At 43.1% G+C, this 18,369-nt stretch overlaps 2 long non-coding RNA genes and 1 other non-coding gene across 3 annotated transcripts; 2 read left to right on the top strand and 1 right to left on the bottom strand.

Moving 5' to 3' along the window:
* The first annotated feature begins 1,292 nt into the window (after positions 1 to 1,292).
* TRNAL-AAG (transfer RNA leucine (anticodon AAG)) lies at positions 1,293 to 1,375 on the top strand. The gene has a single exon. It is a non-coding gene; the product is annotated as a tRNA-Leu (tRNA).
* Positions 1,376 to 4,300: 2,925 nt separating this feature from the next.
* Positions 4,301 to 4,748, bottom strand: LOC147696783 (uncharacterized). The gene is made up of 3 exons (XR_015299117.1): positions 4,693 to 4,748; positions 4,516 to 4,599; positions 4,301 to 4,401 (listed from the first exon to the last, which is right to left on the bottom strand). It is a non-coding gene; the product is annotated as an uncharacterized LOC147696783 (long non-coding RNA).
* Positions 4,749 to 15,025: 10,277 nt separating this feature from the next.
* On the top strand, positions 15,026 to 15,473 carry LOC147696784 (uncharacterized). The gene is made up of 3 exons (XR_015299118.1): positions 15,026 to 15,081; positions 15,175 to 15,258; positions 15,373 to 15,473. It is a non-coding gene; the product is annotated as an uncharacterized LOC147696784 (long non-coding RNA).
* Positions 15,474 to 18,369: the final 2,896 nt, after the last annotated feature.

The following is an 18,369-nucleotide window of genomic DNA, read 5'->3' on the forward strand; positions in this document are numbered from 1 at the left end:
ACTGCCCCACCTTCTGCCTTCCTACTTCCTCTGCAGTAGTTGTTTGTGTAGAGAGAGAGGTCACAGGCAAGGTAATTTTGTGAGTAGGATACAGGACCCTAAATAGCTGGTGAGAGGTATGAGGTATTCTAAAAGCATACAAACAGTACACCTGTGAAAAGAAATGCTTTCATATGTGATTTTCTGTGTTTATTGTCCTGTGCATAAAGTTGCACCTTGTGTTTGAAGGTTTAAATTATTTCAAGCTTGCATGGAGGCAGAAATTTCTGAGTGACTTTTATAAATTTCTTAAGACTATGTACTGTCAGGATGGCCGAGTGGTCTAAGGTGCTGTGTTGAGGCCGCAGTCTCCTCTAAAGACGTGGGTTCAAATCCCACTTCTAACATGACTTTTGGAGATATAATCTCCTTTATCAGGTTAACATCTGATGGAAGTTGCATCTGTTGGTCTTTCCTGGGACGTGATTCCGTGCTCATCTAGTCAAGAGAGCTGGGGTTTCTCATATATTTCGGTTGTATAAAGTCTTGCTGACAAGGTGCAGTCCTTACTATATGAGCATAGGACCCATGTAAGAGCTCATCTGAAAAAGTCATGCTCTTGTATGCCCTGGCCAGACAGTCCATGCAAATATGGAAGAATGCCTAGCATCTGGTAGACAGTTGTACTCCAGCACACTTACAGCAATTTCCTCAGGGCTGTGATCAGGGGCTGCTTAGATTTAAGTATTCCACCCAATGTTGTGACATTGAAATTCCTTGTTGAATTTGCTTTAGCTAGCCAAGAGGTGGCTGTTGACTCAAATTCAAAGCAGCTTTGGGCCATTCAAGTGGCTGGTGAATAGCACTTTCTCTTTGTACGCCTTAAAGGTCTAAAGAGTTCTTCATAGGTACTGCTCTCTATGGATTGTTCAAAGATCTGTTGGAAGTACTTATAATAGGATAAATAAATTGAGGGCATGCCTTTTCGGTACCCCACTTTCATGGCAGTCTGGCCTGTGGAAGGTACCACAAATGCAAGTCAGGATGGCCGAGTGGTATAAGGTACTGGGTTCAGGTCGCAGTTTCGTCTAGAGGTGTGGGTTCAAATCCCTCTTCTGACAATTGTGTGTTTACTCTACTTTTTTCTTGAGAGAGAAAAAATCAGATAATTTCCCTCACATGGGCTTATATGGTTGTCGACTTGGAAAAGTGCAGTGAGTTTTTTTCATGCTCTAGCCACTGATGGCCTAAGATGTGTGCTTTTTTTGGTTCACAATATCTTTCTCTCTCTGTAGAGGAACATGCAACATGTTGTCAGGATGGCCGAGTGGTCTAAGGCGCTGCGTTAAGGCCGCAGTCTCTCCTGGAGGCGTGGGTTTGAATCCCACTTCTGACAAAACTTTAAATCCATTTTGTCTCTGAGTTCTTTTAGAATCTCAGCTAAAAATTGGCAGTGCATATAATATCTGAATAAGTAACAAACTTCAGTTTCAACTGCAAATGAATTTGCCCAATTCTGTCTTCAAACTCGTATAATTAGGTCTCGGCTAAACGCGCGGAAGCGCGTCTCCGCCGAGATCTTTTGTTAGCGAGTGTGCTTCCCAGGAGACAGTTTCGGCCACGCGCATCCTTGGAGCCAATTTGAAACTGGAACGCGCGCTGTGGCCAGGCGCTGTCTCCTGGGAAGCTCAAGCACCACACACGCATGCGCATACACACACACAAGCGCCCATGCACGCACGCACATACATACATACAGAGACACCCCCCCCTGACACATACACACACACACGCGCACACACACACACACACACAAGTGCACCGAGGCCCCCCCTCCCTCCCTCCCTCCCTCCCTCCCCCGCCGTCACCGTTGCACACATACATACACACACGAGCATACACGCACTCACACACACACAAGTGCACCAAGCCCCCCCAGCCTTTTGGAACTTACCTGGCCAATGTCGGGGACTCTGCTCTCAGCACGCGGCGCCCAACCTCCTGCTGGCGCGGCCCCGGGGCTCCACACCGCTCACAGGAGCCCCGGGCGCGAGACGCATTTGACTCCGCCTGCCTCCTCTTCCGGTCTGGACGTGGCCCTGCCCCCGTCACAGGCGACCGTGCCTGACTTCCGGCCGCAGCACAACCATGGCAGTAAACAGGATGCCCCGCCATACCTCCAGCCTAGACCGCGGACCCAATCTCTGAAGTCGGAGGGTCCCTTCCCCGCTCTGCAGCACCCCCACTGGCTACACCGCTGCCCTGACCTCCGCCATCCAATACCGTCGTGAGTACAAGACCCGCTCTCGCAGAGGCACCTCCCAGCATCTTTGGCACCCCCAATCCACCAACTTCAGCATAGACACCTGTGGAATTGTTGAGGCGGAGCGCCCGATCCGGGGGCCGGCATGAATGAGTGCTGGGGTCTCCACCGCTCCCCTGCTCAGCACGTCTCCCACGATGGCGGCTAGAGCCTCTGGTCAGCCCTTTAGTAAGCCTCTCAGTCTTGTGCTCCAGGCAGGGGTGACTCCAGCTATATCCCAGCGGGTCTCCGACAGCATTAAGCGCCGCCGACCACCGCACTGCTGTCTGCCTCTTCCTCTACAGCCACGGCGTCACCAGGCGTTCCCGGGGGCAAAGCGGCTTCCTCAATACTCGCCGCCCTGCGATCGCCTCCTTAGCTGTTCTGTTCGGTCCGCTCTGGGATCCGCACCGCTGCTCTCTGAAGGACCACAGCACTTCAATTCCGCCGTACCGGCCCGCTCTCCGTGTCGTCACCGACACATCGCAGGTTCCACCGACGCCATCTTGGCTCTGCTCGGGCAGGGTTCAACCATCCGCTCGGTGCCCAGCCCTCGTCGACCGAGGTTGTTTTACATACAGCTCTCCATGTTACCAATGCAAACATTTCTGACTTCCCACAGCTGATAAACAAAGGTGCCGGTGTAGGTATTGTCCTGTTCCTAATGAGGCACCTATCGATCTTTCTTCTTCAAATACCATTTAGCAATGATAATCACCTAGTTCATGGCTAATGTCCTGCTTCTCTAATTCTCTTCAGGTGCTACAAACATTGACAGTGTCCTTGAATCAATAGTACCCAACATTTCTGTCATCATTGTTGGAGACTATTAACTGTACATTAGCAATCAGCTTCATCTGTACTTGCAGTTGTCCTCTAACCACTCACTGCTTAATACTTGCACAACATCCACATGTAATCAGGACAACCCATTAAACCTCACACTGATTTCAAACCTACTGTCATACTCTCTATTCATGTTGTAAACAGGGAGTTAGGTCCTGGGACGTACGGGCAGCTGGACCATATGTAAATCTTAGAAAAAACGCAGTGCTGTCCGTACAAATACTTTGCAACGTCTCCTTAATTAGAGAAACAAATCACCTATTGATTGAGGATTTGTATGGTATTTTTATTTATACCTTATGAATTATTGATTTTCAAACAACAAATAGTTTGACAAAAAAGACATCCCATATATACACCGTTATTCAAAAACTAAACAGTACAAAATTATGATACTACTACATAAAACATAAAGCAAAACATTTCATATGTACATTTCATATGTACATTTGCACAATATTCAAATTTGGTCAATATCATATATACATTACCAAAATGTCCACATTATTGATGCAATTCCAATCAAGGAATGGTGAACACAATTAAGAAAAATCAAGAGAAAATCAACTGGAGAACAGATGAATCAGTAACATGCACAATATTAATCAGTGAAAGAAAAGAATACACTGAATCAATGTTTCAGTCATTCAAGAGTGCTATTCTCCAATAGGCCGACGCGTTTCGAACTCGAAATATGAATTAACGTGTTCTCATCAGGGCTGTGGGATTTTCCTGTTTGATTTTGTGCAAAAATAAAGAGAAAAATATATACATAAGTTCCTGAATTAAAAGGCCTCTATAAAATGCTCCAATGTGAACTGTAATTGCAATGGGGTTACCTTACAAAAGGCCGTCGCACTTTTTCTATAGGGTTTCAGTTGGGGGGGTTCAGTTACTTGTTGTGGTCCCTGCCGGGGTTTCTGAAAGAGGGACAATTTGTGCCAGGATAAAGTCAGTTTGTGATGCCAAAAGCGTGCACCATTTTATAGACATTTGTGACATTTACTACCTGAAGATGTTTGCGTGGAGCATCTCAGGTAATTACACAGGGGACTTGTAGCGTGCCCACCGGTGCCAGTTGCGAACCTAAAGGGTTAAAATGAGGTGGAATGTAAAAGACACTCGTTTCTTGCTGAACCAGGTGTGCAAAGTTTTAACTAAGCAACGCATGTACCTGCGCTTGGGTTCGCGTGTTTTCAAAACCTCCGTCGGTTATACCGGTGTTTCACAAATGATTTTCAGGCAGATCAGCGTGGTTTCATGCAGTGTGGGACCTGTAAGCGGCAACATAGAATGTTTATACCATCATTTCCAATAAGCGCTGACTTCTTGACTCACATTATCATAATGCAAGGCAACAATTATTCTCAACAGGCAGACGTTCGTACCTTGAATTCAGGTCACGTATTTAGAACTGCTTGTTGCAAGTTTAGGGCTGCATCACTGAAGACCAATTCGGAACGTGATCAAATCTGCAGGAAAAAACGGGCGCTCAGTCACTAACTGATTTGTTTATAAAACATCCCGGATTCAAAAAGCGGTAGCGGTTACTAGAGTTCAATTACCTTTTAGCTTTGTGTTAAAGGCTCCCCTTCCAAGTGCTGGCGACCAAACATCAATGCGCCATGTTGGAAGGGGGGTGGGTACTATATTAAGTCACCTGACCTCAGGAATTGTGGGACATGTAGTCCGTGGATCTATCATTATATTTCTGCAGTGGAGATTTACATTTATAATCTTGAGATTTCAGACATAGAGTTTAGCCCAGTCTGGTGGCTATTAAATCGTAATATCAGGTAAGCTTCCTTTTTAAGTAGAGCATCATCAACATCAAGGACTCTTCTATTATGCCCAATTGTGTGCAGGACTGTCCATTTAAAGTCCATCTCTGTATGCCCCTGATCCATAAAGTGTTGTACCATAGGAGCGGATGTGACTTTATTCTTAATGCGCGATCTATGTTGGGTGACTCGGGCATTAATTTGCTGGTTCGTTTTGCCTATGTACAGTTTGTTGCACATGCAAATGATTGCATAAACCACATTTTTGGTTTTGCAATTACTGAAGTTTTCATTTTTCCATTTTATATTTCTGTGGGTGAATTCACTGCCCTCGATCGTTGTGTCACACGACACGCAGGTGCCACACCTATGGTGGCCCGTGATCTGTTTCAGGCCCCATGCTGATAACAAGTCATGTTTAGGTTTTTCAACCCTTGTATCAGCACGAACAATCTGTTGTCCGATGCTTTTGTTTTTTTTAAAAGCAAAGATGGGCTTCGGAAATGGGCATTCCAGCTCTTCAAGCAAATGCCAGTTCTTAAGTATAGTCTGTCTGATTTGGTGGGCATGGGGGCCAAACGTTGTCACACACACCATTTTGTCTAGTTCCGGTTTGGTTTTGCATTCGAGTAAGCACTCTCGTGGAGTGTAACGTGCCCTCTTGCATGCGTGTTTAAGCAGTTTTCTAGGGTATCCCCTCGTCACCATCTCTTCACAAAAATTCTTTGAGTGTGAATCAAAATCTGTAATCTCTGAGCAGTTCCTCCTTATGCGGAGCAGCTGCCCATAGGGCAAATTGGTCCTCAAATTCCTTGGGTGTGCACTCTGATAGTGGAGGATGGTATTTCTGTCAGTCTCTTTCTTAAAAAGAGATGATTTGAGACGCCCTTCCTTACATTTTATTTCAACATCTAGGAACGTCATTGTAGCATTGTTTTGTTCCATTGAAAACTTAATGTCCGGATGCTTATTATTGAGCCACTGATGGAATTCAGTCAATTCGGTGTGACTCCCCTGCCACAGGAGCCACACGTCGTCAATATATCTGAGCCACTGTTTAATGTGTTTCTTGTATGGATTATTGTTCTCCACAAATTTGTTCTCGTACTCAGCCATAAACAGTACGGCCATCTCCGGCGCATAGGGACAACCCATGGCTGTCCCCTTGATTTGAACGAAGAACTCATCGTTAAAGCGAAAATAATTTTTCTTTAACGTGAGCTCAGCAAGTTCTAAAATGAAAGACGTGGGAACCCTGTGTGGTCGTGTTCTCCTATCTAGGTATAGCTCCATCACCTCTAGTGCTTCACTTTGAGGGATTTGCGTATACAATGATGTCACGTCCATTGTGACCATGATTTCGGTGGAGGCGTTAAACTCCATGTCTTCAATTTTGACCAGGAAATCTGTGGTGTCCTGTAAGTATGATTTAACAGTGGTCAAAAACGGTTTCAAGAAGAAGTCAACGTATTTGGACAGCGGTTCCAGGCACGAGTCACACCCTGAGACAATCGGTCTTCCAGGGGGCTCTGCTGGGTTCTTATGTATCTTGGGAAGCAGATACAACACGGGTGTGCGGGGGAATTTTTTCACAAGAAAATCTTTTTCTTTCACACCCACATACCCACCGTCATATCCCTTTTGGATCAAGTCCACAATTATTCCTTGGATTTCTTTTGTTGGGTCCACAGTTACTTTTCTGTACCAGGTTTGGTTGTTGACCTGGAGTGCACCTTCCTTCAGGTATTTGTCCCTGGGCCACAGAACCGTTGCTCCGCCCTTGTCGGCGGGCTTTACTATGATTGTGCCGTCTTCGCTGAGGCCCCTCAGTGCTATCCGTTGGTTTTTACTCAAATTAGGTTTGACAAACATGTGCTTTTTCTCAAGATTGTTAATTGAGGAAAGAACCACTTCCTCAAAAGCACGAATCTGTTTGGGAATATTCTGGTTGGGAATAAATGTGGACTTATTCCTCAGCCCAGTTGTTTCGTAGTTGTTTGTAAGTGGCTGGTTGTGAAAGAAAGCCTTGAGCCGGATCTTGCGGCAAAATGCGATCATTTCCATTTTAGTTTTAGTGAAATTTGGGCGTGTATTCGGCACAAATTTCAGTCCCAAGTTGAGCACAGATTGCTCATCCGCTGTTAGAATTTTAGTTGACAAGTTAACTACTGTAGATGGAGCCTCTATGATTTGTAGGAGTTTTTCCGGGTGCACATCTCCCATGGTATTTTTTGTCTGGGTTTGTTTTGCTGGCCTTTCCCTAAAAAAGAGACCTGTTTCTTGTTAGTATTACCTCGTGATTCAGGGCCGGACGAGTCAGATGAAGATGATGTCTCTGAAAAAGTTTTGAACCTGTTTCGTGATCGTCCCTGATAGTTATAAAGGGCCCCCCTTGCTTCAGCCTGGGAATAATAATCGTCCTTCAAGAACGGATAGGCTTTCTCCAAAGTAAAGGATTTGGAGTCCCTTTCGTATTGGGTAGTTTTATTGTTTATGGCAGTGTCTTTGAAAGACAAAATCTCTTTTTCGATTTTTTCGAGCAGTGCTTTGGCGTCAGTAACCAACTGATTATCCTGGATACTTTTGGTGACTTCCTCAATTTCTTCTAATTCCTTCAGGCACAAACGTTGAGCTGTCTCAATCGTGTGGACCATGAGGTCCCTACTACACTTAGTATTTATGCAACTGAAACCCTTTTTGTATTCCGCATCATCTGTGAAGATCACAGGCACATTTTTCACTTGAAGTCCCCAAGGGATGGTACCACCCTTCAGGTGCCTCAAAAGAAAATGGCCGTGTAGTTCGGTTCGAATATGTTTTTTACTGAGTCTGATTAGTTTATCAGATTCATTTTGTTGCTGTGCGGTGGTGCTTAAGGCGATGTTGGAAAATGGAGCAGAGGCTATTAAAGACTGAATGTGATTTTCAGTGAACGACAGGGTGTCTTTCTCGGACATATCTAGGAGGGGCGAGACCGTCCCTCCACTTGATCGAATCTTAATGAGTTAAGTGCACGTATTACTTTTAGTGCCCTTACAACTCTCGCGGGCATTCACCCGCCCTAAACTGTTGTAAACAGGGAGTTAGGTCCTGGGACGTACGGGCAGCTGGACCATATGTAAATCTTAGAAAAAACGCAGTGCTGTCCGTACAAATACTTTGCAACGTCTCCTTAATTAGAGAAACAAATCACCTATTGATTGAGGATTTGTATGGTATTTTTATTTATACCTTATGAATTATTGATTTTCAAACAACAAATAGTTTGACAAAAAAGACATCCCATATATACACCGTTATTCAAAAACTAAACAGTACAAAATTATGATACTACTACATAAAACATAAAGCAAAACATTTCATATGTACATTTCATATGTACATTTGCACAATATTCAAATTTGGTCAATATCATATATACATTACCAAAATGTCCACATTATTGATGCAATTCCAATCAAGGAATGGTGAACACAATTAAGAAAAATCAAGAGAAAATCAACTGGAGAACAGATGAATCAGTAACATGCACAATATTAATCAGTGAAAGAAAAGAATACACTGAATCAATGTTTCAGTCATTCAAGAGTGCTATTCTCCAATAGGCCGACGCGTTTCGAACTCGAAATATGAATTAACGTGTTCTCATCAGGGCTGTGGGATTTTCCTGTTTGATTTTGTGCAAAAATAAAGAGAAAAATATATACATAAGTTCCTGAATTAAAAGGCCTCTATAAAATGCTCCAATGTGAACTGTAATTGCAATGGGGTTACCTTACAAAAGGCCGTCGCACTTTTTCTATAGGGTTTCAGTTGGGGGGGTTCAGTTACTTGTTGTGGTCCCTGCCGGGGTTTCTGAAAGAGGGACAATTTGTGCCAGGATAAAGTCAGTTTGTGATGCCAAAAGCGTGCACCATTTTATAGACATTTGTGACATTTACTACCTGAAGATGTTTGCGTGGAGCATCTCAGGTAATTACACAGGGGACTTGTAGCGTGCCCACCGGTGCCAGTTGCGAACCTAAAGGGTTAAAATGAGGTGGAATGTAAAAGACACTCGTTTCTTGCTGAACCAGGTGTGCAAAGTTTTAACTAAGCAACGCATGTACCTGCGCTTGGGTTCGCGTGTTTTCAAAACCTCCGTCGGTTATACCGGTGTTTCACAAATTATTTTCAGGCAGATCAGCGTGGTTTCATGCAGTGTGGGACCTGTAAGCGGCAACATAGAATGTTTATACCATCATTTCCAATAAGCGCTGACTTCTTGACTCACATTATCATAATGCAAGGCAACAATTATTCTCAACAGGCAGACGTTCGTACCTTGAATTCAGGTCACGTATTTAGAACTGCTTGTTGCAAGTTTAGGGCTGCATCACTGAAGACCAATTCGGAACGTGATCAAATCTGCAGGAAAAAACGGGCGCTCAGTCACTAACTGATTTGTTTATAAAACATCCCGGATTCAAAAAGCGGTAGCGGTTACTAGAGTTCAATTACCTTTTAGCTTTGTGTTAAAGGCTCCCCTTCCAAGTGCTGGCGACCAAACATCAATGCGCCATGTTGGAAGGGGGGTGGGTACTATATTAAGTCACCTGACCTCAGGAATTGTGGGACATGTAGTCCGTGGATCTATCATTATATTTCTGCAGTGGAGATTTACATTTATAATCTTGAGATTTCAGACATAGAGTTTAGCCCAGTCTGGTGGCTATTAAATCGTAATATCAGGTAAGCTTCCTTTTTAAGTAGAGCATCATCAACATCAAGGACTCTTCTATTATGCCCAATTGTGTGCAGGACTGTCCATTTAAAGTCCATCTCTGTATGCCCCTGATCCATAAAGTGTTGTACCATAGGAGCGGATGTGACTTTATTCTTAATGCGCGATCTATGTTGGGTGACTCGGGCATTAATTTGCTGGTTCGTTTTGCCTATGTACAGTTTGTTGCACATGCAAATGATTGCATAAACCACATTTTTGGTTTTGCAATTACTGAAGTTTTCATTTTTCCATTTTATATTTCTGTGGGTGAATTCACTGCCCTCGATCGTTGTGTCACACGACACGCAGGTGCCACACCTATGGTGGCCCGTGATCTGTTTCAGGCCCCATGCTGATAACAAGTCATGTTTAGGTTTTTCAACCCTTGTATCAGCACGAACAATCTGTTGTCCGATGCTTTTGTTTTTTTTAAAAGCAAAGATGGGCTTCGGAAATGGGCATTCCAGCTCTTCAAGCAAATGCCAGTTCTTAAGTATAGTCTGTCTGATTTGGTGGGCATGGGGGCCAAACGTTGTCACACACACCATTTTGTCTAGTTCCGGTTTGGTTTTGCATTCGAGTAAGCACTCTCGTGGAGTGTAACGTGCCCTCTTGCATGCGTGTTTAAGCAGTTTTCTAGGGTATCCCCTCGTCACCATCTCTTCACAAAAATTCTTTGAGTGTGAATCAAAATCTGTAATCTCTGAGCAGTTCCTCCTTATGCGGAGCAGCTGCCCATAGGGCAAATTGGTCCTCAAATTCCTTGGGTGTGCACTCTGATAGTGGAGGATGGTATTTCTGTCAGTCTCTTTCTTAAAAAGAGATGATTTGAGACGCCCTTCCTTACATTTTATTTCAACATCTAGGAACGTCATTGTAGCATTGTTTTGTTCCATTGAAAACTTAATGTCCGGATGCTTATTATTGAGCCACTGATGGAATTCAGTCAATTCGGTGTGACTCCCCTGCCACAGGAGCCACACGTCGTCAATATATCTGAGCCACTGTTTAATGTGTTTCTTGTATGGATTATTGTTCTCCACAAATTTGTTCTCGTACTCAGCCATAAACAGTACGGCCATCTCCGGCGCATAGGGACAACCCATGGCTGTCCCCTTGATTTGAACGAAGAACTCATCGTTAAAGCGAAAATAATTTTTCTTTAACGTGAGCTCAGCAAGTTCTAAAATGAAAGACGTGGGAACCCTGTGTGGTCGTGTTCTCCTATCTAGGTATAGCTCCATCACCTCTAGTGCTTCACTTTGAGGGATTTGCGTATACAATGATGTCACGTCCATTGTGACCATGATTTCGGTGGAGGCGTTAAACTCCATGTCTTCAATTTTGACCAGGAAATCTGTGGTGTCCTGTAAGTATGATTTAACAGTGGTCAAAAACGGTTTCAAGAAGAAGTCAACGTATTTGGACAGCGGTTCCAGGCACGAGTCACACCCTGAGACAATCGGTCTTCCAGGGGGCTCTGCTGGGTTCTTATGTATCTTGGGAAGCAGATACAACACGGGTGTGCGGGGGAATTTTTTCACAAGAAAATCTTTTTCTTTCACACCCACATACCCACCGTCATATCCCTTTTGGATCAAGTCCACAATTATTCCTTGGATTTCTTTTGTTGGGTCCACAGTTACTTTTCTGTACCAGGTTTGGTTGTTGACCTGGAGTGCACCTTCCTTCAGGTATTTGTCCCTGGGCCACAGAACCGTTGCTCCGCCCTTGTCGGCGGGCTTTACTATGATTGTGCCGTCTTCGCTGAGGCCCCTCAGTGCTATCCGTTGGTTTTTACTCAAATTAGGTTTGACAAACATGTGCTTTTTCTCAAGATTGTTAATTGAGGAAAGAACCACTTCCTCAAAAGCACGAATCTGTTTGGGAATATTCTGGTTGGGAATAAATGTGGACTTATTCCTCAGCCCAGTTGTTTCGTAGTTGTTTGTAAGTGGCTGGTTGTGAAAGAAAGCCTTGAGCCGGATCTTGCGGCAAAATGCGATCATTTCCATTTTAGTTTTAGTGAAATTTGGGCGTGTATTCGGCACAAATTTCAGTCCCAAGTTGAGCACAGATTGCTCATCCGCTGTTAGAATTTTAGTTGACAAGTTAACTACTGTAGATGGAGCCTCTATGATTTGTAGGAGTTTTTCCGGGTGCACATCTCCCATGGTATTTTTTGTCTGGGTTTGTTTTGCTGGCCTTTCCCTAAAAAAGAGACCTGTTTCTTGTTAGTATTACCTCGTGATTCAGGGCCGGACGAGTCAGATGAAGATGATGTCTCTGAAAAAGTTTTGAACCTGTTTCGTGATCGTCCCTGATAGTTATAAAGGGCCCCCCTTGCTTCAGCCTGGGAATAATAATCGTCCTTCAAGAACGGATAGGCTTTCTCCAAAGTAAAGGATTTGGAGTCCCTTTCGTATTGGGTAGTTTTATTGTTTATGGCAGTGTCTTTGAAAGACAAAATCTCTTTTTCGATTTTTTCGAGCAGTGCTTTGGCGTCAGTAACCAACTGATTATCCTGGATACTTTTGGTGACTTCCTCAATTTCTTCTAATTCCTTCAGGCACAAACGTTGAGCTGTCTCAATCGTGTGGACCATGAGGTCCCTACTACACTTAGTATTTATGCAACTGAAACCCTTTTTGTATTCCGCATCATCTGTGAAGATCACAGGCACATTTTTCACTTGAAGTCCCCAAGGGATGGTACCACCCTTCAGGTGCCTCAAAAGAAAATGGCCGTGTAGTTCGGTTCGAATATGTTTTTTACTGAGTCTGATTAGTTTATCAGATTCATTTTGTTGCTGTGCGGTGGTGCTTAAGGCGATGTTGGAAAATGGAGCAGAGGCTATTAAAGACTGAATGTGATTTTCAGTGAACGACAGGGTGTCTTTCTCGGACATATCTAGGAGGGGCGAGACCGTCCCTCCACTTGATCGAATCTTAATGAGTTAAGTGCACGTATTACTTTTAGTGCCCTTACAACTCTCGCGGGCATTCACCCGCCCTAAACTGTTGTAAACAGGGAGTTAGGTCCTGGGACGTACGGGCAGCTGGACCATATGTAAATCTTAGAAAAAACGCAGTGCTGTCCGTACAAATACTTTGCAACGTCTCCTTAATTAGAGAAACAAATCACCTATTGATTGAGGATTTGTATGGTATTTTTATTTATACCTTATGAATTATTGATTTTCAAACAACAAATAGTTTGACAAAAAAGACATCCCATATATACACCGTTATTCAAAAACTAAACAGTACAAAATTATGATACTACTACATAAAACATAAAGCAAAACATTTCATATGTACATTTCATATGTACATTTGCACAATATTCAAATTTGGTCAATATCATATATACATTACCAAAATGTCCACATTATTGATGCAATTCCAATCAAGGAATGGTGAACACAATTAAGAAAAATCAAGAGAAAATCAACTGGAGAACAGATGAATCAGTAACATGCACAATATTAATCAGTGAAAGAAAAGAATACACTGAATCAATGTTTCAGTCATTCAAGAGTGCTATTCTCCAATAGGCCGACGCGTTTCGAACTCGAAATATGAATTAACGTGTTCTCATCAGGGCTGTGGGATTTTCCTGTTTGATTTTGTGCAAAAATAAAGAGAAAAATATATACATAAGTTCCTGAATTAAAAGGCCTCTATAAAATGCTCCAATGTGAACTGTAATTGCAATGGGGTTACCTTACAAAAGGCCGTCGCACTTTTTCTATAGGGTTTCAGTTGGGGGGGTTCAGTTACTTGTTGTGGTCCCTGCCGGGGTTTCTGAAAGAGGGACAATTTGTGCCAGGATAAAGTCAGTTTGTGATGCCAAAAGCGTGCACCATTTTATAGACATTTGTGACATTTACTACCTGAAGATGTTTGCGTGGAGCATCTCAGGTAATTACACAGGGGACTTGTAGCGTGCCCACCGGTGCCAGTTGCGAACCTAAAGGGTTAAAATGAGGTGGAATGTAAAAGACACTCGTTTCTTGCTGAACCAGGTGTGCAAAGTTTTAACTAAGCAACGCATGTACCTGCGCTTGGGTTCGCGTGTTTTCAAAACCTCCGTCGGTTATACCGGTGTTTCACAAATTATTTTCAGGCAGATCAGCGTGGTTTCATGCAGTGTGGGACCTGTAAGCGGCAACATAGAATGTTTATACCATCATTTCCAATAAGCGCTGACTTCTTGACTCACATTATCATAATGCAAGGCAACAATTATTCTCAACAGGCAGACGTTCGTACCTTGAATTCAGGTCACGTATTTAGAACTGCTTGTTGCAAGTTTAGGGCTGCATCACTGAAGACCAATTCGGAACGTGATCAAATCTGCAGGAAAAAACGGGCGCTCAGTCACTAACTGATTTGTTTATAAAACATCCCGGATTCAAAAAGCGGTAGCGGTTACTAGAGTTCAATTACCTTTTAGCTTTGTGTTAAAGGCTCCCCTTCCAAGTGCTGGCGACCAAACATCAATGCGCCATGTTGGAAGGGGGGTGGGTACTATATTAAGTCACCTGACCTCAGGAATTGTGGGACATGTAGTCCGTGGATCTATCATTATATTTCTGCAGTGGAGATTTACATTTATAATCTTGAGATTTCAGACATAGAGTTTAGCCCAGTCTGGTGGCTATTAAATCGTAATATCAGGTAAGCTTCCTTTTTAAGTAGAGCATCATCAACATCAAGGACTCTTCTATTATGCCCAATTGTGTGCAGGACTGTCCATTTAAAGTCCATCTCTGTATGCCCCTGATCCATAAAGTGTTGTACCATAGGAGCGGATGTGACTTTATTCTTAATGCGCGATCTATGTTGGGTGACTCGGGCATTAATTTGCTGGTTCGTTTTGCCTATGTACAGTTTGTTGCACATGCAAATGATTGCAAAACCAAAAATGTGGTTTATGCAATCATTTGCATGTGCAACAAACTGTACATAGGCAAAACGAACCAGCAAATTAATGCCCGAGTCACCCAACATAGATCGCGCATTAAGAATAAAGTCACATCCGCTCCTATGGTACAACACTTTATGGATCAGGGGCATACAGAGATGGACTTTAAATGGACAGTCCTGCACACAATTGGGCATAATAGAAGAGTCCTTGATGTTGATGATGCTCTACTTAAAAAGGAAGCTTACCTGATATTACGATTTAATAGCCACCAGACTGGGCTAAACTCTATGTCTGAAATCTCAAGATTATAAATGTAAATCTCCACTGCAGAAATATAATGATAGATCCACGGACTACATGTCCCACAATTCCTGAGGTCAGGTGACTTAATATAGTACCCACCCCCCTTCCAACATGGCGCATTGATGTTTGGTCGCCAGCACTTGGAAGGGGAGCCTTTAACACAAAGCTAAAAGGTAATTGAACTCTAGTAACCGCTACCGCTTTTTGAATCCGGGATGTTTTATAAACAAATCAGTTAGTGACTGAGCGCCCGTTTTTTCCTGCAGATTTGATCACGTTCCGAATTGGTCTTCAGTGATGCAGCCCTAAACTTGCAACAAGCAGTTCTAAATACGTGACCTGAATTCAAGGTACGAACGTCTGCCTGTTGAGAATAATTGTTGCCTTGCATTATGATAATGTGAGTCAAGAAGTCAGCGCTTATTGGAAATGATGGTATAAACATTCTATGTTGCCGCTTACAGGTCCCACACTGCATGAAACCACGCTGATCTGCCTGAAAATCATTTGTGAAACACCGGTATAACCGACGGAGGTTTTGAAAACACGCGAACCCAAGCGCAGGTACATGCGTTGCTTAGTTAAAACTTTGCACACCTGGTTCAGCAAGAAACGAGTGTCTTTTACATTCCACCTCATTTTAACCCTTTAGGTTCGCAACTGGCACCGGTGGGCACGCTACAAGTCCCCTGTGTAATTACCTGAGATGCTCCACGCAAACATCTTCAGGTAGTAAATGTCACAAATGTCTATAAAATGGTGCACGCTTTTGGCATCACAAACTGACTTTATCCTGGCACAAATTGTCCCTCTTTCAGAAACCCCGGCAGGGACCACAACAAGTAACTGAACCCCCCCAACTGAAACCCTATAGAAAAAGTGCGACGGCCTTTTGTAAGGTAACCCCATTGCAATTACAGTTCACATTGGAGCATTTTATAGAGGCCTTTTAATTCAGGAACTTATGTATATATTTTTCTCTTTATTTTTGCACAAAATCAAACAGGAAAATCCCACAGCCCTGATGAGAACACGTTAATTCATATTTCGAGTTCGAAACGCGTCGGCCTATTGGAGAATAGCACTCTTGAATGACTGAAACATTGATTCAGTGTATTCTTTTCTTTCACTGATTAATATTGTGCATGTTACTGATTCATCTGTTCTCCAGTTGATTTTCTCTTGATTTTTCTTAATTGTGTTCACCATTCCTTGATTGGAATTGCATCAATAATGTGGACATTTTGGTAATGTATATATGATATTGACCAAATTTGAATATTGTGCAAATGTACATATGAAATGTACATATGAAATGTTTTGCTTTATGTTTTATGTAGTAGTATCATAATTTTGTACTGTTTAGTTTTTGAATAACGGTGTATATATGGGATGTCTTTTTTGTCAAACTATTTGTTGTTTGAAAATCAATAATTCATAAGGTATAAATAAAAATACCATACAAATCCTCAATCAATAGGTGATTTGTTTCTCTAATTAAGGAGACGTTGCAAAGTATTTGTACGGACAGCACTGCGTTTTTTCTAAGATTTACATATGGTCCAGCTGCCCGTACGTCCCAGGACCTAACTCCCTGTTTACAACAGTTTAGGGCGGGTGAATGCCCGCGAGAGTTGTAAGGGCACTAAAAGTAATACGTGCACTTAACTCATTAAGATTCGATCAAGTGGAGGGACGGTCTCGCCCCTCCTAGATATGTCCGAGAAAGACACCCTGTCGTTCACTGAAAATCACATTCAGTCTTTAATAGCCTCTGCTCCATTTTCCAACATCGCCTTAAGCACCACCGCACAGCAACAAAATGAATCTGATAAACTAATCAGACTCAGTAAAAAACATATTCGAACCGAACTACACGGCCATTTTCTTTTGAGGCACCTGAAGGGTGGTACCATCCCTTGGGGACTTCAAGTGAAAAATGTGCCTGTGATCTTCACAGATGATGCGGAATACAAAAAGGGTTTCAGTTGCATAAATACTAAGTGTAGTAGGGACCTCATGGTCCACACGATTGAGACAGCTCAACGTTTGTGCCTGAAGGAATTAGAAGAAATTGAGGAAGTCACCAAAAGTATCCAGGATAATCAGTTGGTTACTGACGCCAAAGCACTGCTCGAAAAAATCGAAAAAGAGATTTTGTCTTTCAAAGACACTGCCATAAACAATAAAACTACCCAATACGAAAGGGACTCCAAATCCTTTACTTTGGAGAAAGCCTATCCGTTCTTGAAGGACGATTATTATTCCCAGGCTGAAGCAAGGGGGGCCCTTTATAACTATCAGGGACGATCACGAAACAGGTTCAAAACTTTTTCAGAGACATCATCTTCATCTGACTCGTCCGGCCCTGAATCACGAGGTAATACTAACAAGAAACAGGTCTCTTTTTTAGGGAAAGGCCAGCAAAACAAACCCAGACAAAAAATACCATGGGAGATGTGCACCCGGAAAAACTCCTACAAATCATAGAGGCTCCATCTACAGTAGTTAACTTGTCAACTAAAATTCTAACAGCGGATGAGCAATCTGTGCTCAACTTGGGACTGAAATTTGTGCCGAATACACGCCCAAATTTCACTAAAACTAAAATGGAAATGATCGCATTTTGCCGCAAGATCCGGCTCAAGGCTTTCTTTCACAACCAGCCACTTACAAACAACTACGAAACAACTGGGCTGAGGAATAAGTCCACATTTATTCCCAACCAGAATATTCCCAAACAGATTCGTGCTTTTGAGGAAGTGGTTCTTTCCTCAATTAACAATCTTGAGAAAAAGCACATGTTTGTCAAACCTAATTTGAGTAAAAACCAACGGATAGCACTGAGGGGCCTCAGCGAAGACGGCACAATCATAGTAAAGCCCGCCGACAAGGGCGGAGCAACGGTTCTGTGGCCCAGGGACAAATACCTGAAGGAAGGTGCACTCCAGGTCAACAACCAAACCTGGTACAGAAAAGTAACTGTGGACCCAACAAAAGAAATCCAAGGAATAATTGTGGACTTGATCCAAAAGGGATATGACGGTGGGTATGTGGGTGTGAAAGAAAAAGATTTTCTTGTGAAAAAATTCCCCCGCACACCCGTGTTGTATCTGCTTCCCAAGATACATAAGAACCCAGCAGAGCCCCCTGGAAGACCGATTGTCTCAGGGTGTGACTCGTGCCTGGAACCGCTGTCCAAATACGTTGACTTCTTCTTGAAACCGTTTTTGACCACTGTTAAATCATACTTACAGGACACCACAGATTTCCTGGTCAAAATTGAAGACATGGAGTTTAACGCCTCCACCGAAATCATGGTCACAATGGACGTGACATCATTGTATACGCAAATCCCTCAAAGTGAAGCACTAGAGGTGATGGAGCTATACCTAGATAGGAGAACACGACCACACAGGGTTCCCACGTCTTTCATTTTAGAACTTGCTGAGCTCACGTTA

The sequence above is a fragment of the Lissotriton vulgaris genome, chromosome 8 (assembly GCF_964263255.1).
Source record: "Lissotriton vulgaris chromosome 8, aLisVul1.2, whole genome shotgun sequence".
Taxonomy (NCBI): domain Eukaryota; kingdom Metazoa; phylum Chordata; class Amphibia; order Caudata; family Salamandridae; genus Lissotriton; species Lissotriton vulgaris.